Source organism: Giraffa tippelskirchi, chromosome 1 (genome assembly GCF_054371585.1).
Source record: "Giraffa tippelskirchi isolate mGirTip1 chromosome 1, T2T-mGirTip1v1.2.pri, whole genome shotgun sequence".
In the NCBI taxonomy this organism is placed as follows: Eukaryota; Metazoa; Chordata; class Mammalia; order Artiodactyla; family Giraffidae; genus Giraffa; species Giraffa tippelskirchi.
This window is the reverse complement of record NC_137275.1, coordinates 162,999,880-163,021,783: the sequence shown is the minus strand read 5'-3', so window position 1 is coordinate 163,021,783 and position 21,904 is coordinate 162,999,880. Positions and strand designations below refer to the sequence as shown.

At 40.5% G+C, this 21,904-nt stretch overlaps 1 long non-coding RNA gene across 1 annotated transcript; it reads right to left on the bottom strand.

The window, feature by feature from the left end:
• Positions 1-1,913: 1,913 nt before the first annotated feature.
• Positions 1,914-16,810, bottom strand: LOC145511270 (uncharacterized). Its single transcript, XR_014057733.1, has 4 exons — positions 16,773-16,810; positions 3,742-3,857; positions 2,801-3,100; positions 1,914-2,696 (listed from the first exon to the last, which is right to left on the bottom strand). It is a non-coding gene; the product is annotated as an uncharacterized LOC145511270 (long non-coding RNA).
• Between the last annotated feature and the right edge of the window lie 5,094 nt (positions 16,811-21,904).

The window sequence follows — 21,904 nt, the reverse complement described above, 5'->3', positions numbered from 1 at the left end:
AGAGGACTCTTTGATCTTAGAGGGAAAGCACATGTTTTTCCACCCCATAAAATAAGTTTTACATGTGGATAAAGATACTTACCCAATACTGTCTAATATATCATAAACTTTGTTTGACACTAACAGCAATTAAAATAGTCTACTTAGATATTTTCTTCGTGGGAGCTTTGTAAACTCACTGTCATTGATATGTGTTATCTTTAAGAACATGTTAATCCTTTCTATTTTCTTTATGTTTATCTTCATGTGTCTGAAGTACAAAAAAATTGTAGGAAAGGGTACCAATATTAGTTACATTTTGCTGTTTAACAAACCACACGTGTTGTGGGTTGAATTGTGTCCCTGCAAAAGACTCCTAAGTCTTGGTATCTGTGAACATCATCTTATTTTGGAAATAAGGTCACTGTAGATGTAATCAAGTTAAGATAAGGTCACACTGGATTAGGTAAACCCTAAATCCAGTCACTGGTGTCCTTATGAGAAGAGACCCAGAGCCACAGGGATACAGGGAGAGGAGGCCATGTGAAGACAGGAAGAGATTGGAGTTATGCCACCATAAGCCAAGGAACACCATGCTCTGCCAGCAACCACCAGAAGCTAGAAGAGGCAAGGAAGAATTCTTCCCTTGAGCCTTAAGAGGGAGCAGGTTCTACTCACACATTGATTTTGGAACTCTGGTGCCCAGAACAGTGTGAGAATAAATTTCTGTTGTTTTAGGGCACCAGGCTTATGACAATTGGTTGTGGCTGTCCTAGGAAACTAATAGAGTACCCCAAAGTTTAGTCACTTAAAATAACAGCAGTTCAGTATTTCTCACGATTCTATGGGTTTGCCATTTGGGCTGGGCTCAGTGGGGCAGTTCTGTTGGTCCTGCTGTGGTCATTCATGTGGCTGCAATTCCCTGATGGCAGGACTGAAGTTGGAGCATCTAAGATGGACTTACTCACAAGTCCAGAGCCTTGCGGGGCAGCGGTGCTGGCTGTCCCTCTGCACGTGGTCTCTTTTTCTTCAGTAGTCTGCTCCACATTCCTTACATAGTGAAGGGAACATTCTAAGAGGATGAAGGTGGAAGCTGCAAGACTCCTTGAAGCTTATTCTAGCATTCATACAACAACACTTAAACATCACATTCCTTGGTCAAAGCAAGTCAGAAGGCAGCCCACCTTCAAGGAACAGGGAGACAGACTCAGTCTCTTGATGGGAGGAGCTGCAAAATATTTTTCCACTTTAATCTATTACAATACCCAACAAAGAAGATGATCATACCCATTTCCGACCTCACATATTTAAGCTGAAGGTCTTGTCATTCTGCGTTCAGATCATAATACCCATTTCACTGGCAGAGAAGCTGAGAAAAGATTAAACTGCCTCCTTCAAAGTTAACAATGAGTCATGCTTTGTGAGAGACTTTTTTGGCCCATGGAAGACAGCTATAAGTCTGGAAGAACTAACCACAGCCTTGCCTGGAGGCAGGTGAATAAACTTAATAACTTCTTGGGTTTCTCTTAAATCCCATAATTACACTGATGGAGCCCAGATTGCAGAGCTCTCTGGTCCAGAGATGAAGCAGCAGTTTGAGGATATTAGGGAAAGAAGGTGCTTGAAAATTGCTATATGGCATTCAAAGGAATAGGATTTGAGGCTAAATTAAATGATGAGGATAACGGCCAGTGAGCTCTTTATCCTCAAGAGATACCAAATGGGCTTAGAAATTCAGTGATTGCTCTGGTCCTGTGTAAGCTCTGGGCTGGAAAGAATTAAAGTGAGTAGAAGAAAAGGATGGAGCAGAGAGGAAGAGATATCAACCTGTCAGGATGTTATGTGCCATGGCCTGTTTTAGGAGGTTCACTCTTGTATAAGTTAGGATGGCTTTTTAGCTGCTACAACAAATAGACAACCCAATAAACAGTGGCTTAAATAAATTAGGGGTTTATTTATTTTTGTTGAATAAGGAGAATTCCAGTGGTTGGCAGTCTAGGCTTGGTGTGATAGCCCAGGATACCATTGGAGACCTAGATTCCTTGTGTTTTTTTGTTCCATCATCCTTAATGTGTGACTGTCATTCTCATGGCCAGAATACGGCTCTTGAAACTGTCCACATTGAAAAAATATTGAAGACAGGAAGTGGGGAAAGGCCAGTGAGGCATATCAGCTAACTGTTCTTTTTTCAGGAGCTTTCACATAAACTTGCTATATACCTCCTCGATCATATCTGTGTTACTTCTACTTACAAGTGAGTTTGGCAAATGTAAGTTTTTATTAGTCTAGCACATTGCCACCTTCAACAAAACTAGGCTTGAGTTAGAAGGAAGGGGATAATGTCTATTGATGGGCAACTTAATGGTCTCTGTCATTGCTCCCAACAATTTCTGTGGGTACATATTAGTGACAGAATTTCCACTGTGGCAACTTGCAGCCTCTACCCCATTAATGCTTGTAGCAGGTTCAAGCTCATCTAATTCCCCGACCTAATGAGGAGGGATATCCAGGCTTATAGGTCTAGTATTAAATTGGCTGTTGTAACAAGTAACCCCAAGATCTCAGTGGACTGACCCAGCAGAATCTTACTTCATATTCATGTCATTGTCTGATACAGGTCAGGTGGCTCTCTTCCAAGCAGTGACTCAGGGACGCAGGCTGCTTCCACCTTATGGCTCTGCCATCTTGGGACTTTCAGATTTTTCTGGTATCATCAGCTGTTGGCCAGGAAGAAGAAAGAGTGAAAGATTGTGCCTCCAGTTCTTTAATAACTCAACTCCATATTACTTCCTCTTACATCCCATTAATGAGGACTACTTACAAGTCCACTGACGTGCAGAGAGGACTGAGGAATATAGTTCTTGTCTCGCAGCCACCTAACAGCGACAGATCTTCACTGTGAAAGGAGACATGCTCTTTGGGGGTCAGCTAGATGTCTCTGCCACAGGGTCCCAGTCACAAAGGAGGAGCCATTACCAAAATGTCAAGAAACATATGTCTAGGCTCGTTTGCTGTGCATTGTGCAGTTGGTGGATAGATAAGAGCCCTGTGGTCACAGTCACAGCAGTTTGGTTGTAGAAGTTGTAAGGGAAGCAAACTCCAAAAGCATATGCTGAAATACCTGAAATTCCAGAAGAAGGAAATAGGAATGCAAGGTACAATTATCCTGTGAGGCAGGTAGCTGAGAGTTAAAATACAAAATTAAAATCTAATTGCAGTCAAGGCCACCAGAAATGTCATGTGCAACTGAACACTTTCTGGAAACTCTCAAGATTGATAAGGAGCCAAGTTGCTCAGCCTGTTGTTGTTTTTTTTTCTTTCCTGAGAAAATCAGCTTTAAAACATTTTAGGAAAAACCACAAGATGAAGATATTTTTTAAAGCTTTTGAATGACATGGTTAGAATGAATATTTCATTTGAGAGGAAACAAGATGTTTTGGATGTTAGAGTACTAGGAAAGAGAAAGAGGCATTATAGAGAAAGAGGCATTAGAGAAAGAGGCATTATAAAACATTGCACTCCCACTGAGGAGTAACGATACCATAGTCCAGCCTCCCCTCTGTGACAGGAGAACTTTGATGAGAAACTGAGTCACTTTACTTTTTGTGACTGCTTCCCTTTGAGTTGGTTGAGTTCTCTTGTTTATTTGTCTTTTAACGTTTTAGTAATCTGTGAAATCAGTCTTCCTTATTCATGCTAACAGTGTACTACTAATAATAACAACCCACAGGGCTAGCACTGCAGAGAGAAAACAGGTTAAACCTTGAAGAAGGGATTTGAGGAGGCAAACAAGTCTGATTCCTGTCCCAACTCTACTGATTCTCAGCAGGAGCATCTTCCAAAAGTTCTTTAATTTCCCTGAGTCTTAGTTTTCTCATCTGTAAGATAGAAATATTAATAATACCAATATCAGTAGGGTCAAATGAAGTTATATCGCTAAAACTGCTCCATAAATTAAAGACCATTGCACACTTATTAATGAAGTATCTATAAAATGGGAATAAGTGCCATGTTTCTGTGATTAGTTGATGAGATGACATATGTCACAGACCTGACACAGGGTCTCACACTTGGTCACATAGGGTCTTGGAAAAGAAAACTAAAAGCAAATATGAACAAAGTAAAATACACTGGAAATGAGAGATGGAGAAATGTTAAAAACAGACACAACAGTGTAAGGAAAGGTTTAAACTCATTTGCAAAGCTAGTGCCGGAGAAGGCAATGGCACCCCACTCCAGTACTCTTGCCTGGAAAATCCCATGGATGGAGGAGCCTGATAGGCTACAGTCCATGGGGTTGCTAAGAGTCGGACGACTGAGCGACTTCACTTTCACTTTTCCCTTTCATGCACTGGAGAAGGAAACGGCAACCCACTCCAGTATTCTTGCCTGGAGAATCCCAGGGACGGCGGAGCCTGGTGGGCTGCCGTCTATGGGGTCGCACAGAGTCGGACACGACTGAAGCGACTTAGCAGCAGCAGCAGCAAAGCTAGTGCCCCTAAAGCATACATGCATATATATGTACTCTTTCCCAAAATAACTTTTATAGAAAATGTTGGCAGTTATGTAAGATTACAGAGGGAATTTGTTAGAGTAACTTAGGTAATGCATGTCCTGTAATCACCAGGAGTGTTTATATGTGAGATGGAAAAGAAAGTAAATGTTGAAAAAGTAGAACCATTCAGAAGAAATGATTCATCCTGAAGAACAGCAATTATAGTTAGAGATTGGTGACCCATAAACATGTTTCCTATCCTTTTCTAAAATGAAAAATGGCTTTTTATTACAAAAGCTATATATGTGAATTACAGAAAAAGCAGTTCAGATAAGCAAAAAAATTTTTAATGAAAATTATTTCCAGTTTTTTAACCTATAATCACTTTTAATAGCTTGAGCTATATAGTTTTCATACATATACACATACATGCATATTTTCTATAAAACTAGAAGCATGCTTATGTACTGCTTTTTATTTAAAACTATATAATAAGCAATTTTTCATATCACTGAATATTTTTACAGTACACTTCTGAATGAATGCATAACATTCCATTGTGAGGCTAGTTCATAATTTCACTAATTCTCTTTTGATCTATATTTATTTCCAGTTATTCACCACTAGAAATAGCACTTCACTAAGTAAATTTATGCACTTAAATTTACTTACATTTTTAATTATCCCTTAGGATAATTGCTAGAGATGGAATCCCAGACTCAAACATATTCATTTATATATATAAAACTCCATATGGAAAGAGAGAGATGGAAAGAGACACACACACAGAGAGAAATACATAAATACTTCCTTTATACTGTTGTCCTTCTCGGAGGTTTTGTGTGACATCTATCTTTAAAAAGAAGTTTAAAAATATTTGAAAAAGATGGCATCCCTTAACTTTGCCTTAATTCTTTGGGAAAGTTATTGAAAGATGATTTGTTTTCAAATAAGTATAAACTGGTAATGTCAGTCTTTAATGAATGACATAAAAAATTAAAATTAACCTCAGAAGACTGAACTGAAACCATTATTATGGTTCAGTCAGTGAAACTAAAGGTAAATTTGATTTGGACAAATTACTATTAATTCATTAGGTTTCCTTGTGGCCTCAGTTTTTAAAAATAAATGCTTTTCTGGATAATTTTGATCCTATTAGAGGCTATCTTCATAAATTTACCAACATTTCCAGCTATAACCAGGAATCAATAAAGTATCCCTTTTAAGTCAGTGAAATGTATATTTTATTTATTTATTTATTTATTTATTTTTAATAAATTTATTTATTTTAGTTGGGGGCTAATTACAATATTGTAATAGTTTTTGCCATACATTGACATGAATCAGCCATGGGTCTACATGTGTTCCCCCTCCTGGACCCCCCATCCACCCCCCCCATCCCATCCCTCCGGCTCATCCCATTGCCCCGGCCCCGAGCCCCCGTCTCATGCATCGAACATGGAATGGTGTTCTGCCTCACATATGACAATATACATGTTTCAATGCTATTCTCCCAGAATATCCCACCTTCACCTTCTCCCTCAGAGTCCATAAAATTGTTCTATGCATCTGTGTCTCTTATTCTGTCTCGCATATAGGGTTATCATTTTATTGAAGAGTAAAAATTATACAGAAATGTAAGATCACCTACCTCACAATTGCACTCATATCACACGCTAGTAAAGTAATGCTCAAAATTCTCCAAGCCAGGCTTCAGCAATACGTGAACCGTGAACTTCCAGATTCAAGCTGGTTTTAGAAAAGGCAGAGGAACCAGAGATCAAATTGCCAACATCTGCTGGATCATCGAAAAAGCAAGAGAGTTCCAGAAAAACATCTATTTCTGCATTATTGACTATGCCAAAGCCTTGGACTGTGTGGATCACAATAAACTGTGGAAAATTCTTCAAGAAATGGGAATACCAGACCACCTGACCTGTCTCTTGAGAAACCTGTATGCAGGTCAGGAAGCAACAGTTAGAACTGGACATGGAACAACAGACTGGTTCCAAATAGGAAAAGGAGTACGTCAAGGCTATATATTGTCACCCTGCTTATTTAACTTATATGCAGAGTACATCATGAGAAACACTGGGTTGGAAGAAGCATAAGCTGGAATCAGGATTGCTGAGAGAAATATCAGTAACCTCAGATACGCAGATGACACCACCTTTATGGCAGAAAGTGAAGAGGAACTAAAAAGCCTCTTGATGAAAGTGAAAGAGGAGAGTGAAAAAGTTGGCTTAAAGCTCAACATTCAGAAAACTAAGATCATGGCATCTGGTCCCATCACTTCATGGGAAATAGATGGGGAAACAGTGGAAACAGTGTCAGACTTTATTTTTTTGGGCTCCAAAATCACTGCAGATGGTGACTGCAGCCATGAAATTAAAAGACACTTACTCCTTGGAAAGAAAGTTATGGCCAACCTAGACAGCATATTAAAAAGCAGAGACATTACTTTGCCAACAAAGGTCTGTCTAGTCAAGGCTATGGTTTTTCCAGTAGTCATGTATGGATGTGAGAGTTGGAATGTGAAGAAAACTGAGCACTGAAGAATTGATTCTTTTGAACTGTGGTGTTGAAGAAGACTCTTGAGAGTCCCTTGGACTGCAAGAAGATCCAACCAGTCCATCCTAAAGGAGATCAGTCCTGGCTGTTCATTGGAAGGACTGATGTTGAAGCTGAAACTCCAATACTTTGGCCACCTCATGTGAAGAGTTGACTCATTGGAAAAGACCCTGATGCTGGAAAGGATTGGGGGCAGGAGGAGAAGGGGACGACAGAGGATGAGATGGCTGGATGGCATCACCGACTCGATGGACATGACTTTGGGTAAACTCTGGGAGTTGGTGATGGACAAGGAGACCTGGCGTGCTGCGATTCATGGGGTCACAAAGAGTCGGACCCGACTGAGTGACTGAACTGAACTGAACTGAAGATCACCTAGAAAAATTATTAATTTGTTACATACTAATTCTTTCTTATTGCCAGTTATGTATTATTTACATTTACCTGATATTTAATTTTCTATTATATCTCCTTCAGTTCAGTTCAGTTGCTCAGCCGTGATCGACTCTTTGCGACCCCATGGCAGCACGCCAGGCTTCACTGTCTATCACCAACTCCTGGAGCTTACGCAAACTCATATCCATCGAGTTGGTGACGCCATCCAACCATCTCATCCTCTGTCGTCCCCTTCTCCTCCCACCTTCAATCTTTCCCAGCATCAGGGTCTTTTCCAGTGAGTCAGTTCTTCGCATCAGATGGCCAAAGTATTGGAGTTTCAGCTTCAGCATCAGTCCTTGCAATGAATATTCAGGACTGATTTCCTTTAGGATGGACTGGTTGGATCTTCTTGCAGTCCAAGGGACTCTCAAGAGTCTTCTCCAACACCACAGTTCAAAAGTATTAATCCTTCGGCGCTCAGCTTTCTTTATAGTCCAACTCTCACATCCATACATGACTACTGGAGAAACCATAGCTTTGACTAGACAGACCTTTGTCTGTAAAATAATGTCTCTGCTTTTTAATATGCTGTCTAGGTTGGTCATAGATTTTCTTCCAAGGAGCAAGGGTCTTTTAACTTCATGGCTGCAGTCACAATCTGCAGTGATTTTTGGAGCCCCCAAAATTAAGTCTCTCAGTTTCCTTTGTTTCCCCATCTATTTGCCACGAAGTGATGGACAGATGCCATGATCTTAGTTTTCTGAATGTTGAGTTTTAAGCCAACTTTGAGTTTTAAGTTTTTTTAAGCCAACTTTTAAGTTTTTTCACTCTCCTTTTTCACTTTCATCAAGCGGCTCTTTAGTTCTTTCTGCCATAAGGGTGGTGTCATCTGCATATCTGAAGTTACTGATATTTTTCCTGGCAATCTTGATTCCAATTTGTGCTTCATCCAGCCAGGCATTTCACATGAGGTACTCTGCATATAAATTAAACAAGCAGGGTGACAATATACAGCCTTGACGTACTTCTTTTCCAATTTGGAACAAGTCTGTTGTTCCATATCCGGTTCTAACTGTTGCTTGTTGCCCTGCATACAGATTTCTCAGGAGGCAGGTAAGGTGGTCTGGTATTTCCATCTCTTTAAGAATGTTCCACAGTTTGTTGTGACCCACACAGTCAAAGACTTTGGCATAGTCAATAAAGCAGAAATAGATGTTTTTCTGGAACTCTCTTGCTTTTTCGATGATCCAGCGGATGTTGGCAATTTGATCTCTGGTTCCTCTGCCTTTTCTAAATCCAGCTTGAACATCTGGAAGTTTATGGTTCACATACTCTTGAAGCCTGTCTTGGAGAATTTTGAGCATTACTTTACTAGTGTGTGAGATGAGCGCAATTGTGGGGTAGTTTGAACATTCTTTTACATTGCCCTTCTTTGGGATTGGAATGAAAACTGACCTTTTCTAGTCCTGTGGCCACTACTGAGTTTCCCAAATTTGCTGGCATATTGAGTACAGTACTTTAACAGCAGCACCTTTTAGGATTTGAAATAGCTCATCTGGAGTTCCATCACCTTCACTAGCTTTGTTCATAGTGATGCTTCCTAAGGCCCACTTCACATTCCAGGATGTCTTGCTCTGGATGAGTGATCACATCATTGTGGTTATCTGGGTCATGAAGATCTTTTTTGTATAGTTTGTATAGAAGATCTTTTTTGTATATCTCCTTATTATTTCACAAATAACCAATTTATTCATTCATCTATCCATTCATGTGAGAAATATTTTTTGAGCAGTTACTATGTGCCAGGCACATAGTGCATAGTAACCTGATGCAGAGAGTCATCTCTTTGCATCAGGTGGCCAAAGTATTGGAGCTGGAGCTTCAGCTTCAGCATCAGTCCTTCTAATGAGTATTCAGGATTGATTTCCTTTAGAATTGACTAGTTTGCTCTCCTTGCAGTCCAAGGGCCTCTCAAAAGTCTTCTCCAACACAGGTATTTGATAAATGTTCATTTCTCTTTCCTCTTCTCTTTTAAAAAAGGGAAAGTGGTTTGATATAAATAATTGAATTCTCTTTTGAGATTAGGAAATAAGCACATTATTTATTCCATATTAAAGGAAGAGGTAGGTACATTTTTTAAAAATTGTTTTGTTTTCTGAGCAAACTTAAATAGCAACTGATCCTCCTCTACAGTGGAGGATAGCCTTAGTCTTCATACCAAGTAGTCCTGGTAATTCAGGTTTTATTTTGCCAGAAGAGAGCTGTCTTGAGGGGCTGCACACTCCACTGGGCCTTAGAAGACTCATACATTTCATCTTTTTGGTTCTCAGTTTCTTCAAGACAGAGTTATGATAGGTGATTTCTACAATCCCTTTCAGAGTTAACATGACTTTTAAAATATTTATTTATTTGGCTGCTACGGGTCTTAGTTTGGCACTCGGAATCTTTTATCTTCATTGGGGCATGCAGATTCTTTTAGTTATAGCATATGGGATCCTTCAGCTTTGGCATGTGGGATTCAGCTCCCCAACCAAGGATTGAACCCCAGCCCCCGTACTGGAAGCACACAGTCCCAGCCACTGGACCACTAGTGAAGTCCTTGTTTTATTTTTTTAAATAAATGCTTACCATACTAAATCCACTCAAATGGATGAATGCCAGCTTCCAGAACAAATTTGAGACCCATGCCTATAAAAAATGATAGCAACTTAACTATAATTTTTTTTTTCAAAATTCTGTTTTACTGTGAAGAAGTAGACAGATCAACTGTATAATTTGTTTTCATTGCCAGAGGAAGACTTTCCATTGGAAACTGAGAAATCAGTGGTATATTTCCTGTCACATCAGAAGGAAAGAGATAGACACAATATGATTAATGACCACTATTTTAAAAATTGAATTCTTGCATTTTTTGAATATTTTTTTACCATGTCCTTCACATGTGTTACTTGTATAATTCTCATAACAGCCTAAAAGGTTAAAGATGTTTTTATTATCCCTAGGATATAGATTTGGAAATTGAGGCTGAGTGAGGTTATACTGTTTACCCAAGAATGTAAGTGGTAAGCTGTTGTAGAAATGTAGGTCTAGCTGAAACCAAAACCACATTCTTAACCATTTGCTACTTGCTACTGCCAACTGTCGCCGCCAGCTAACCAGCTTTCGTGCTGAAATACGTTTAGTTTCCAGCTAACCAGCTTTCGTGCTGAAATACGTTTTCATCATGGCCTTGCCATGATGTCACAATTGTTTTTTCCATATGCCATAATGTGTTTCATTTCACCTCAGACGGGTCAGAGGATTAACTTTCAAGAGAGATGGACTGTGTCTACTCTAAACAGAACTAGAGGTAGCCTTACAGCATCTGCAAATTCTGTGCTGGTGTCTCTTCATCACAGCTTGAATATGGTCTTACGAGTTTGTTTGTTTTTTTCCTATCTTTCCTTTAGAGTAGGCCAAAACAACTTGATTTTTTCTCAGTTTAGCTGTGAACACAGATGCATTTTCAAACTAAAGGTTCTTTTTTTTTTTTCTCCTCCACATTATCAAAACTAGATACAATCCATTAAAAGTGGCTGCCCAGCCTCAAGGGCTTAACCAGCTCAGTGGCATGATGCATGATATTTGATTTTCAGATGGAAGAGAGAATGTTTGGGATGTTGGGAGGTGTTGGGAGACCTCTTTCTGTTTCGGTGTGACATATAGAAAGGGATGGAGTTATTTCATTTATCTCATTGCCCAAATCCAGATGACTGACAGCAAAAGTGTTTGCCATCCTACCCTCTAGAAAGGGCCCCCTTTCTCTCCACAATTCTGTCATACATCCTCAGAGATGATCTGCGGTACCTACTACTCCAGAATCTTAACTTGGTCTTGAATATTAGCTTCCAAAGTTTTTTCACCACTATCCACAGAAAGAAATGCACGGTACATCACAATCTCCCCTTTTCATACACACAGAGCACTCTATTCTCCTTTCCAGCATGTATCACAATTTGCAATCCTAAATTTGTGGGATTGCTTATTTCATGTCCCCTGCCCCCCCACCTGCCCCTCGTGGACTGGAGGCTTCAGGAGGGTAAGTTTTGCTAACTTTCCAATGTTTAGAGCTTAGCATGTGTGAGTGCGTGCTAAGTCGCTTCAGTTGTGTCCAACTCTGCGACCCTGTGGACTGTACCCTCCAGGCTCCTCTGTCCGTGGGATTCTCCAGGCAAGAATACTGGAATGGGTTACCGTTCCCTTCCCTAGGGGATCTTTCTGACCCAGGGATTGAACCCGCGTCTCTTGTGTCTTCTTCATCAGCAGGCAGGTTCTTTACCACTAGCACCACCTGGGAAACCCAGAGCTTAGCGTAACACCTAGCATATCTGGTGGCTCAGATGGTCAAGAATCTGCCTTGCAGGAGACCTGAGTTTGATCCCTGGGTTGGGAAGATCCCCTGGAGAAGAAAATGGCAACCCACTCCAGTATTCTTGCCTGGAGAATTCCATGGACAGAGTAGTCTGGCAGCCTCCAGTCCATGGGATCACAAAGAGTCAAATACGACTGAGTGACTAACACACACACACACACACAATTGCAAATAGTAGATATTTAATAAATATTTATTAAAGAATTAATAAACTAATTTCTGTGGCCAGCCTTCCCCAGGTCTGCAACATTCCTTCACAGAATTCCACCAGTCTTCTCAAGTCTAATGTTTGCTTCCAGCTGTGGAGGTTTGAAGCCCAAAATTATTGGCAGTGCTTCCCTATCATAGCCCCTGAAGACTCTACTGGTGTTTTCTTCCTGGTCCATCTGTGGTTGGTCATGACAGGTAGGCCAATGAATTTGGAAGGTGACTGTCTGCTGTCTCATGGAGTTCTTAGGGGCAGGTGCCATCCCTCCAAGGGAGTTGATGGAAGGGCTCCTGGTGCAGGGGACAGACCTCTAGGAGTCATAGGACACCTGGGTTTTCCAACTGCTGACCATTTGTTTTGCCTACCTCAGGTTATCATTCGAGGTCACCCACCTTCTGAGGTCACTTTACTGATTGCTGACTTCACGTCCTAGGCTGCTAAGGTCTCACTCAGCCTGCCATGTACAGCGTGGTAGGCCATCTTCAGTTAATAGCGTGGGTTCTTTAGCCTTGCAGGATACTTGCTTTTTTTAAAATAGGCAGCTCTCAAAGTATTCATACTACACCTCTACTGATGAAATCACTAGGCATCTTGAAAAACAGTGAAGAAGCTGAAGGGTTCTGTCCATAGGACTCCAGTGAGGCTGACCTCTGTCCTATTCCCTACCACAGGCTGGCTCCATTTGCTGTATTGCTGACGAAAGGAAGAAACTGATATCTTGAAGTATCTGTGCAAAGTATCAGGCATTTCCCCAAATCTCTCTAACCCTTGCACAATTCTAGGTCATTGGCAGAGTAGAAATGCCATCTAACACATGTTGTATAGCACTAAGATATAGATGTTAAAACTTCAGACTCACTAGACCAAGTGATATGGGACTTTTAAGACGATCATTCGGATAATTTAGGCAAGCAAACAAAACAACTGAAAAGAACACACAAAAAATTTTTTGTACCTGTTTTTTGTATGACGGGGCAGGAGAGGCAGAGGAAGTGGACTGCAGGAATACTTAAGAGATTATTTCTTATGGTGGAAGGAGGGACAAATTTGAAACCTTTACAATATACCCGTAAAATGATTCCACTTCTCTAAGTGATCTTGCTGTTGAATCCAGAGATTGTGGGTGTGTAATTCACAAGTAATTTATCAGTTTTTAAATAAGACCTTCAACAAGCCCAAGAAAGTTAGGTAAACTAGGTGGTGGTATCATAGGAAAAATGAAATTTACCAGTATTTTTTCTCTTTGAGCATTCAATTTAGAGTCTCCTAACTGGCATTGAAAATCACATGTGAATATTGAATATTTAAAAGGTTTTATATGACCTGAATATTTTCCTTTTGACAGGAAAAATGTTTTATACTTAACAGCCAAAATAGAGTATAATAGGGCATAAGCTGTCATTCATACCTGATGTATAAAAGAAGTATATTTCCCTATTTATCATATGATTAATTTGAATTTGCTATTTATTTTTAATGTCTGTTTGTCAGCTGGAGAAATAGATTATGAATTGCTATTTTGTACCTTTTCAATGTTTCCACATTTTGAAAATTAATCAAATATGGCAAGTTACTGAACCTGTAGAATTTACATGAATTTTCTAATCTTTTCATCACGAAAGGTATTTTTGACAGGAAATCTTTTTTGGTGTTTGTCATTTTAAAAATATTCCTACTAGTTTTATGGCAGAGAAATCTTTGTTTCAAAAGTGTGGCAGTCTCTGGGGGAAATAAATATTTCCAGCTTAAATTCTGTTGATAGTATTGTTGTTAATAAGTAAACTATTTCTAATTCCTTTCTGTTTCCTCCACATGAAGTATATTAAAAAGTTCTTTACTGATCTTCTATAAATTAAAAATAAAAAGGGAGGAAACAGGGTCAAGCAAGCGATCTGTGCAGACTTTGTGTTGAGGTTCTTCAGGACCTTCAGGAAAAAGAACCTTGTTCCCTGGTGACTCTGGAGAAGGGAATGGCTACCCACTCCAGTATTCTTGCCTGAAGAACTCCATGGACAGAGGAGCCTGGTGGACTACTGTCCATGGGTTCCAGAGTCAGACATGACTGACCAACTAACACTAACACTTACGTTTGAAATACTCTGGTGGAGTGGGGCCTTACTTGAGGTGACTATTATTGGGGACGTCAACACTGAGATGTTACCTGCTGCCACACTCACTCTCCCCTCGGCCTTGTGTCTCTAGAGCCCCAGAAGGGAGCCCTCGGTTCTCTTGGTTGTCTTGTTTTTCCCTACACTCTTTTTAACCTGTGCCTTTTAGACAAAACACTAACATCATCCTTTCTGTCATCTTATGACCTGACTCATTACCAGACGTACTTGGTCAATATTGCATTTCTTCCTCTCAAAGAAATACCACTTAATGTCAAGTGGCTCTTTTATTTTTTACCTTTTCTCTGACTCATTTACAGGGTCTGAGGAAAACTGAGACATAAGTGATGTTGATTTAGATTCTCCACCTTCCTATTCATCTCTCCCTGGCTCCACTCACTTCCAGCATGTTCTTGGATTGTGATCCAGACATAGCCTGCAAGGGCTCTGTCTTTGTGTACTTGCCTTTCTTCTAACCCAACTATCTTCGAAACCACTGCTCAGCCAGCCCATTCTTCAACATGAATTGGTTTGTGGCTGGTGAGCATACAGTGGGTTATTGCTCATAGAATTAGTTGCATTTTCACTGAGATAAAGTTCTTACCAAATGCAGGGTCATGCTTGAGTCGAAGCAGAACTAACTCTGGAAAATGGGACTTTCCAGAAACATCATAATCTTATAGACGAGAATTTGTGGCCTGATATCATTACTTCATTTGAGAGGGCAGAGTGAGGTGAGAGCAAAACTGAATGCAGTTTGTACCTCCAGGCCAGGCAGGGAACAGGGAGGTCAGACCCTCCCAACTTGGACCCAATGCCCCAGCTTCTCGTTTCTCTCTTTGTACCTGCTTGTATCTATTGTCACTGCTGTAAACACTTCCCTTACCTGGGACCTCACAGGCTGAGGTGAAGGTAGAGGCAAAGGGCTGCTGGGAAGTTGCCAGGATCTTGGGCCAGTGCCAGGAAACGGCAAATTTTCATGTCCAGAAATAGCCCTAAGGCATGACTTCCAGTAGTCATGTATGGATGTGGTAGTTGGACTATAAAGAAAGCTGAGCGGCGAAGAATTGATGCTTTTGAACTGTGGTGTTGGAGAAGACTCTTGAGAGTCCCTTGGACTGCAAGGAGATCCAACCAGTCCATCCTAAAGGAAATCAGTCCTGACTATTCATTGGAAGGATCGATGCTAAAGCTGAAACTCCAATATTTTGGCCACCTGATGTGAAGAGCTGACTCATTTGAAAAGATCCTGATGCTGGGAAAGATTGAAGGTGGGAGGAGAAGGGGATGACAGAGAATGAGATGGTTGGATGGCATCACCGACTCAGTGGACATGAGTTTGAGTAAACTCCGGAAGTTGGTGATAGACAGGGAAGCCTGGTGTGCTGCGGTCCATAGGGTCACAAAGAGTCGGACACGACTGAGCGACTGAACTGAACTGAACTAATGACTTCTGGGGACAGAACTGCCTGCACCAGAGTATTCACATCCTAAACTTGTTGTGCTGATATTTACTCTTCAACAGTAGCCTCTTTAAAGCAGTATACAGATAAGTCACCATCCAAGGCTTAGCCTGCCTCTGACTGCCATCCACGAAGGTAAATGAAAAAAGACCAGTCAGTGATGTTTTCTATACTGTCAGCACCAATCTGATAGCCTCAATAAATTTCCCTTCAAAACCTTAATGTATAACATCAAACCTTTCTTCTCTGTTCCTGGTTGGTTAGAGTGTATCAGATCTGCCATGCCATTTTTGGCTTTTCTAAGGATGCTGCTGCTGTTGTTGTTTAGTTGCTAAGTTGTGTCTGATTCTTTTGCGACCTTATGGCATGTAGCCGCCAGGCTCCTCTGTCCATGGGGTTTCCCAGGCAAGAATACTGGAATGGGTTGCCATTTCCTTCTCCAGGGGATCTTCCAGACTCAGGGATCAAACCCATGTCTCCTGCTTGGCAGGTGGATTTTTCTAAGGATGTACTATTTAATTGTAGCATCAAAAGAATTTGTAACACCCTGAAAGCTTGATAAAATTGCCATTGGCCTAAGGTCCTCTCTGTGATTGTAAACCACAGGCTTTGTAAGCAGGAGTCATGGCTTGCGACCATCTGATCTCCTTGACTGTATCCCACACACTAAGGAACTTTTAAGTTGTCATTATGTCCTGACACAAGCATTTACCGTATCTTTAGGAGCATGTGTGGTTCAAGATGAGAAGGCAAGAAAGGGCTGGATTGTTTATTATTAAACTGACAGGAAACAGCCATGGCTCATGCACTACTGGTTTCAGTTGGGCAAAAGAGGATAAATTAATAGCTTTATAGAAATTCTTTTCTGCATTCTTTAGGGAAAAATTTTCCATGTGGGCCAAATTATCAAACTGGGTAATTTTGAGTTCAATAGCTTTGACATTGTCTCTTGAAGGAATGAAACAAACAACTGATTTCCTTTGAGGAAAAGACCATTTATAATAATCTTATCTACTTTGCAGATAATATTCACAGTAGACTCCTCACAACAGAATCCCCTAGTATCCCCATAATATTGGGGTTTTGATTGTTGGGACTCTTCCCTTTTTTTCCTTCATTTTAAATGCTTCCTTGTGTTTGAGGAATAAGATTTACTTACCTGGAACAGCTACTGATTCTTTTCTTCTCGGTCCCAAATTTATTCAAGTACTATCAGTTGGGAATTAACAACATCTAAAGGACATAAAGGAGAGGAAAACCAATTTTAAGAACTAAGGACTGTTGGCTAGGAGGGTTGATGGTATGTGTATAATTCCGGGGAGGGGCTTCACGAAGGATGGGGAAGGTCAACAGTGTGTGATAAAAAGAAAAGTCAACTTAGAACAGCATGGAAAGAGGTCACTAGCTGCCAGGTATATCAAAGACAGCTTCTGCACGGAAGCCTGGATTAAGGATGGGAGGGATTGGAGGAAGGGAAGGCTGGGTGGTCAGGGGGTGAGGAGAGATAGGGAGCTTGAGGATGAAGGGAAAGTTTTCTTCTCTGATGGAACTGAGTTGAGCAAATTTCTAGGAAGAAGTGAGGAGTTGGATGGAAAATGCTCATCAAGATTGTATATGAAACATCTGATGAGGGAAGATCCTGAATGAAAACTTGAATGACAATTCTGTTTCAGTATGACTTTTGCCTTCTCCATCCCACATCACCTCACCATAAAATATTTGGTGCATGAACAGATTTTGGATTTCAAAGGACTTCACTTTTATTGTGCTCGAGATTTGTTCCTTGGTGAAATGTGAAGAGACAGCTCTGCACAAAAAAAAGAGAATCATAGTTAATGAAAAGTCAACCTTCAGAAATTGCTCTTGACTCTTTTACCCACTGCTAATATGGGTATTTGAATTATGTTTGGAACATATTCCAAAACTACTTACTTGTGGAAGGATTAATGATATTGGAGCTTGGTTCAAAGTCTCAGTGGCAAGCTAAAACCTGTTCTCTTCAGTAGTCAGGGTGAAGTTTAATAACCCTTCTTCAGAAACCCTACACATGCTGGGCTTTCTATTGCTAAGCTGCTGGAACAGGAAAATGCCAGAAATTTAACATTTATAGCAATTATGTTATGCAAGTTACTTAACCTTTGTTGGCCTCAGTTTCCTAATTTGTAAAGTGAAGATAATACCTAACCTCCTAGGGTTGTTGGAGCATTAACTGGACTAATTAAAACAGTCCCTGTCAAACAGCAAGCACCAAATAATTGTGAGCTAGCCTTATAATTGTAGCAATAATAGTTGTAGTTGTAGGCTTCTCCAGGTTACAAGGATTATGGGTACTAATTACCTCTGGTAATGGTGAATGACCGGGATACCTGTTAATGGTGAATTACTTTAAGGATACAACACAAAGTAAAGAAAACAGGAAACTGTTTAGCCAGCACATTAGGTCTGCATACCCAAGGGAAGTTCTTTTTTTGCCCCTAGCCAATTTCATATGAAAATTCAGATATCTAGTAACACTAGGTGTGTACTCCTATGATGGCCTGAAGCAAAGTAGTCCCTCACTTCTCCAGATAGGTCTGTGATCTCAGGTTTGCCAAGATTAGTGCCAATCCCTACTATTAGGCATGGGCCCAGGACCTCCACATAAGGCTGTTCAGGTTGCTCACTGCACAAGACCCAGCTATGGAGCCAAATAGGGGCTGAATTCCTACAAACTGCAATGGCATTTCTTATAGCCTGACAGGTTTGGGACTCAGGTGTCCTTCCTTCCTCCTTTTATCTACCTGTTCCTCCTTCCTCCTCTGCTAGAACCACTGACATTTTTTCATTTCATGGCTTCTGCTCACCCATGGCTTCTACTGCTTTACAACTTCTTCTTTTGGCCTCGTCTTTGTGTGTCTCTGTACCTCTGTCTACACCACCATGTTCAGCAAGGTCAAGTAATTTGCCAAAGATCACACAATTAGTAGGTGATGAAGCAGGATTTGAATCAAGGTTATCACTTGTTGGAAAATTATTACTATACAAGTTAGCATGGGGATATTGAAGGTAAACTTATTAGATTTTTTTTATTAAAAATTCCTATGTAGACTTCCTTGGGAAATTAAGACAAGCTTTATTGTTGACTTTTATTCCTAGCAACATGCAACATGCATTTAAACTAATTTGTTATTTCCTAATCTAAGGAAAACTGGAAAGTGGACAGAGTTTATCCTAGAGTGTCCCAAAGCACAGTGTGTTTGTTCTGTACCTGAGACAAAGGTTTGATTTAAAATGCATGTCTGAGACTAGCCTTGAAAGCTTGATTATACTTTCTCTACGGTCCATCCCTCCTGGAAGAAGAGTGGACTCCCATTCCCACCATTGCTTTGTGGGACTTGTTATCTCCCTCAGACCCCTAAGCTAACCATGGGATGGTCTGGCTCCATTTCTTCAGTGTCCCTGTATGAGAGACTGGAAATAGATTAAACTGATACGGTGACCTGACATCACAGTAGGTTTGGTGCATGTGTGCTAAATCACTTCAGTTGTGTCCAACTCTGTGTAACCCTATGGACTGTAGCCCGCCAGGCTTCTCTGTCCATGGGATTCTCCAGGCAAGAATATTGGAGTGGGTTGCCATGCCCTCCACCAGGGGATCTTCGCGACCCAGGGATCAACCAGCGTCTCCTGCATCTCCTGCATTGCAGGTGGATTCTTTATCGCCGAGCCACAATAGTAGGTTTCACTTACATATTATTCTCTCAAGCAACTAATCAATTCAACCCAGTGAAATACTTCCTATAATGCTTTAGAGTGGCAGAAATTACAAGCACAGCAAGTTACAGTTGGTCAGGGATTTTTGCCCCCTTTAAATCATAGCACACTGGTGTCTGCCTGTAGTGTTGTGCCTCCTGAAAGCAACTTTCTTAAGAAGAGAAAGAGCATAATCTACTTTCTGGAGCATTAAGAGAACTGAGTTTTCAGCCCAGCTTTGCCTCTTGCAAGGCTTGTCAGCTTTAGGCAGTAGCTTAACTTTGCTGTTTGCTGACTTCTCCCTTAACCACCTCCCTGAGTGTTGTTGACCCGTGTTGCCTACTTCATAGGCAGTGAGGCTCTGGATGGGGAAGGTGAGCCTAGTAAGCTCTAAAAGTTTTGCCAAAATAAGATACTATCAGAGGTGGAGACATGTTCAGCAGCCTTCTTATGAAAACACATTGCCCTTGACCAAAAGAGATGCCACAGGATAGGGTGTGTGAATTTGGCCCTGTGCCCATCATGTGGTACCTCCACTAGGTACAAGGGCTTCATGTCACAAACTTGTTTTAGGTTTCTTAGTTTCCAAAATCTCATTCCTTTTAATTGCTATATTGTAACTTACCCATAGTATATTTTGTGCAGTCACCTGGTACAAAGACATTCAAACACTTTTAGGAATTATATCTACATACTGATGCTTTGAGCAAAGAGGCTGGGTGTGGCCAAGATTTTGAGATGTGTTCAAATGCAAGAAGCTCTTAAAATATAAAGTGTTCTAGAACTGCAGGAAGCTAAAGCTAAGAGTTTTTACCTTGTGGAAGGTCAAAAGTAAGGCTGTTTTCAGGAAAGTGCTTTTTCTTGTGTGTTTCATCATTAGAACCTGTGTAGGAGAGCAGTTTAATAGGAACCATGGTATCAACAGTAAGATACCTATTAATGTAATAGGCAGACACAGAGCAGAATCTGCAAACCCTTGGTAGGCACACAGATGACTGGAGAAGAATTTGGTCATCAAGATCTCACTGAGAGATGCAGTTCCACTCCATCAGTTGGTATGGATTACGATTTCTGAACAAGACCGTCTATTTAAATGCTCATGGACTCTCAGAAAGTATGAGGCCAGAAAATGAGTAATTCCAAACTCTTACTATTAGGTTACTAGACAGTATTCTGGATTAGCTGAGTAAATGCCTTCTGAAGCAGACCCTGTAATTATTCAGACCCTGTAATTCTTCTTTTCTACCTTTCGTCCTTTCTCCTTCTTAACTTTTGTAACCTAAAACCACCTGAACTTGTTTACTCAGAGTGGGAGGGAAAATATTTACTTAGATTATCCGGGGAACTTTGACTTTACTGCCTTGTGGATAAATCATTCCCCTGCTGGAGGAAGTGGGAAATTACAGATTGGACCACAGAGATACACATTCTCCTCCTAGTTCCATCCGAGTGAGCACCAAATAGGTATCATTACCTGAGATTTTAAGGTTGTTTTAATAGCTGAGTTTCCCATTGGCTTTGAGGTCATTGCCTGTTCTCAAGTGTGCTCAGATGGACAGCACTGGAACTTCTGTGGCTGTTGAAAGTGCAGAGTCTAGCCAGCTCTGACACAGGTGAGGCCCAGACACCTACACTGTTGACCAGCTTCCTGACTGATTCTTACGTACACTCAAATTTGAGACTCACAGCTGGAAGGAAAAGAGAGAGCAAAGGACAAAGAGAGCAAAGGAGGTGTTCAAAATTTGGTGAAGTTATCCTTGTTGTTATGGTATTAACTTGAATATCAGGAGGTTTCATATTAAAGTCTTACAAAAAAGAAAAAAAAATCTCAGTACATAAAAGGAAAGGTTCATATATGGGCCTAATTGTAAGTATTTTGCATAATTTTCTAAGCGTCTAAACAGAATGTCTTAAGGTGATCTTTATAATTATTTTGAGACTCTTTGGACTATTTTGATTTTCAAATGAGTAATAAGAAAGAATCATCAATTAATGGAGGAAGAAAGAAATTTCTTTATATTCTATCCTTACTTTTTACCATTGTCTCTTTAAAAAAAGTTCTCTTAACCTTACTATGCATGTTCTCTAGTCTGTTCTTATTTCTCAATATTAAGAATATACTCAATAGTGTAAGGTTTTTGCTGTACTTTCATTCGGTAAGTACAGTATCATTTTTCTAATATTGCACACAGGGGAAGTACCACATAAGGAACCTGTTCCCGGGAGTTCCCTGGCAGTGCAGTGGTTAGGGTTCCAAACTTTCCACTGCAAGGGGAGTGGATTCAGTTCCTGGTTGGGGAACTAAGATCCCACATGCCACATGGCACAGCCAAAAAAGAAAAAAGAAACCTCTTCCCCCCAAAATCAGATGAGCTAGATCTAGTATTTTAAGCCAGTATCTTGACTTGAAATATTTCTTGGTCCATAACTCAGGCTTTGCAGTTTTGACAAAGCAACAACTCTAATAACCATCACCTTGAGTAACTGTTTAGTGCACAGAGTATGCTCACAATTATTAGGAAGTGATTTAAGGGACTTTTACTCCTGTGTATATCACAC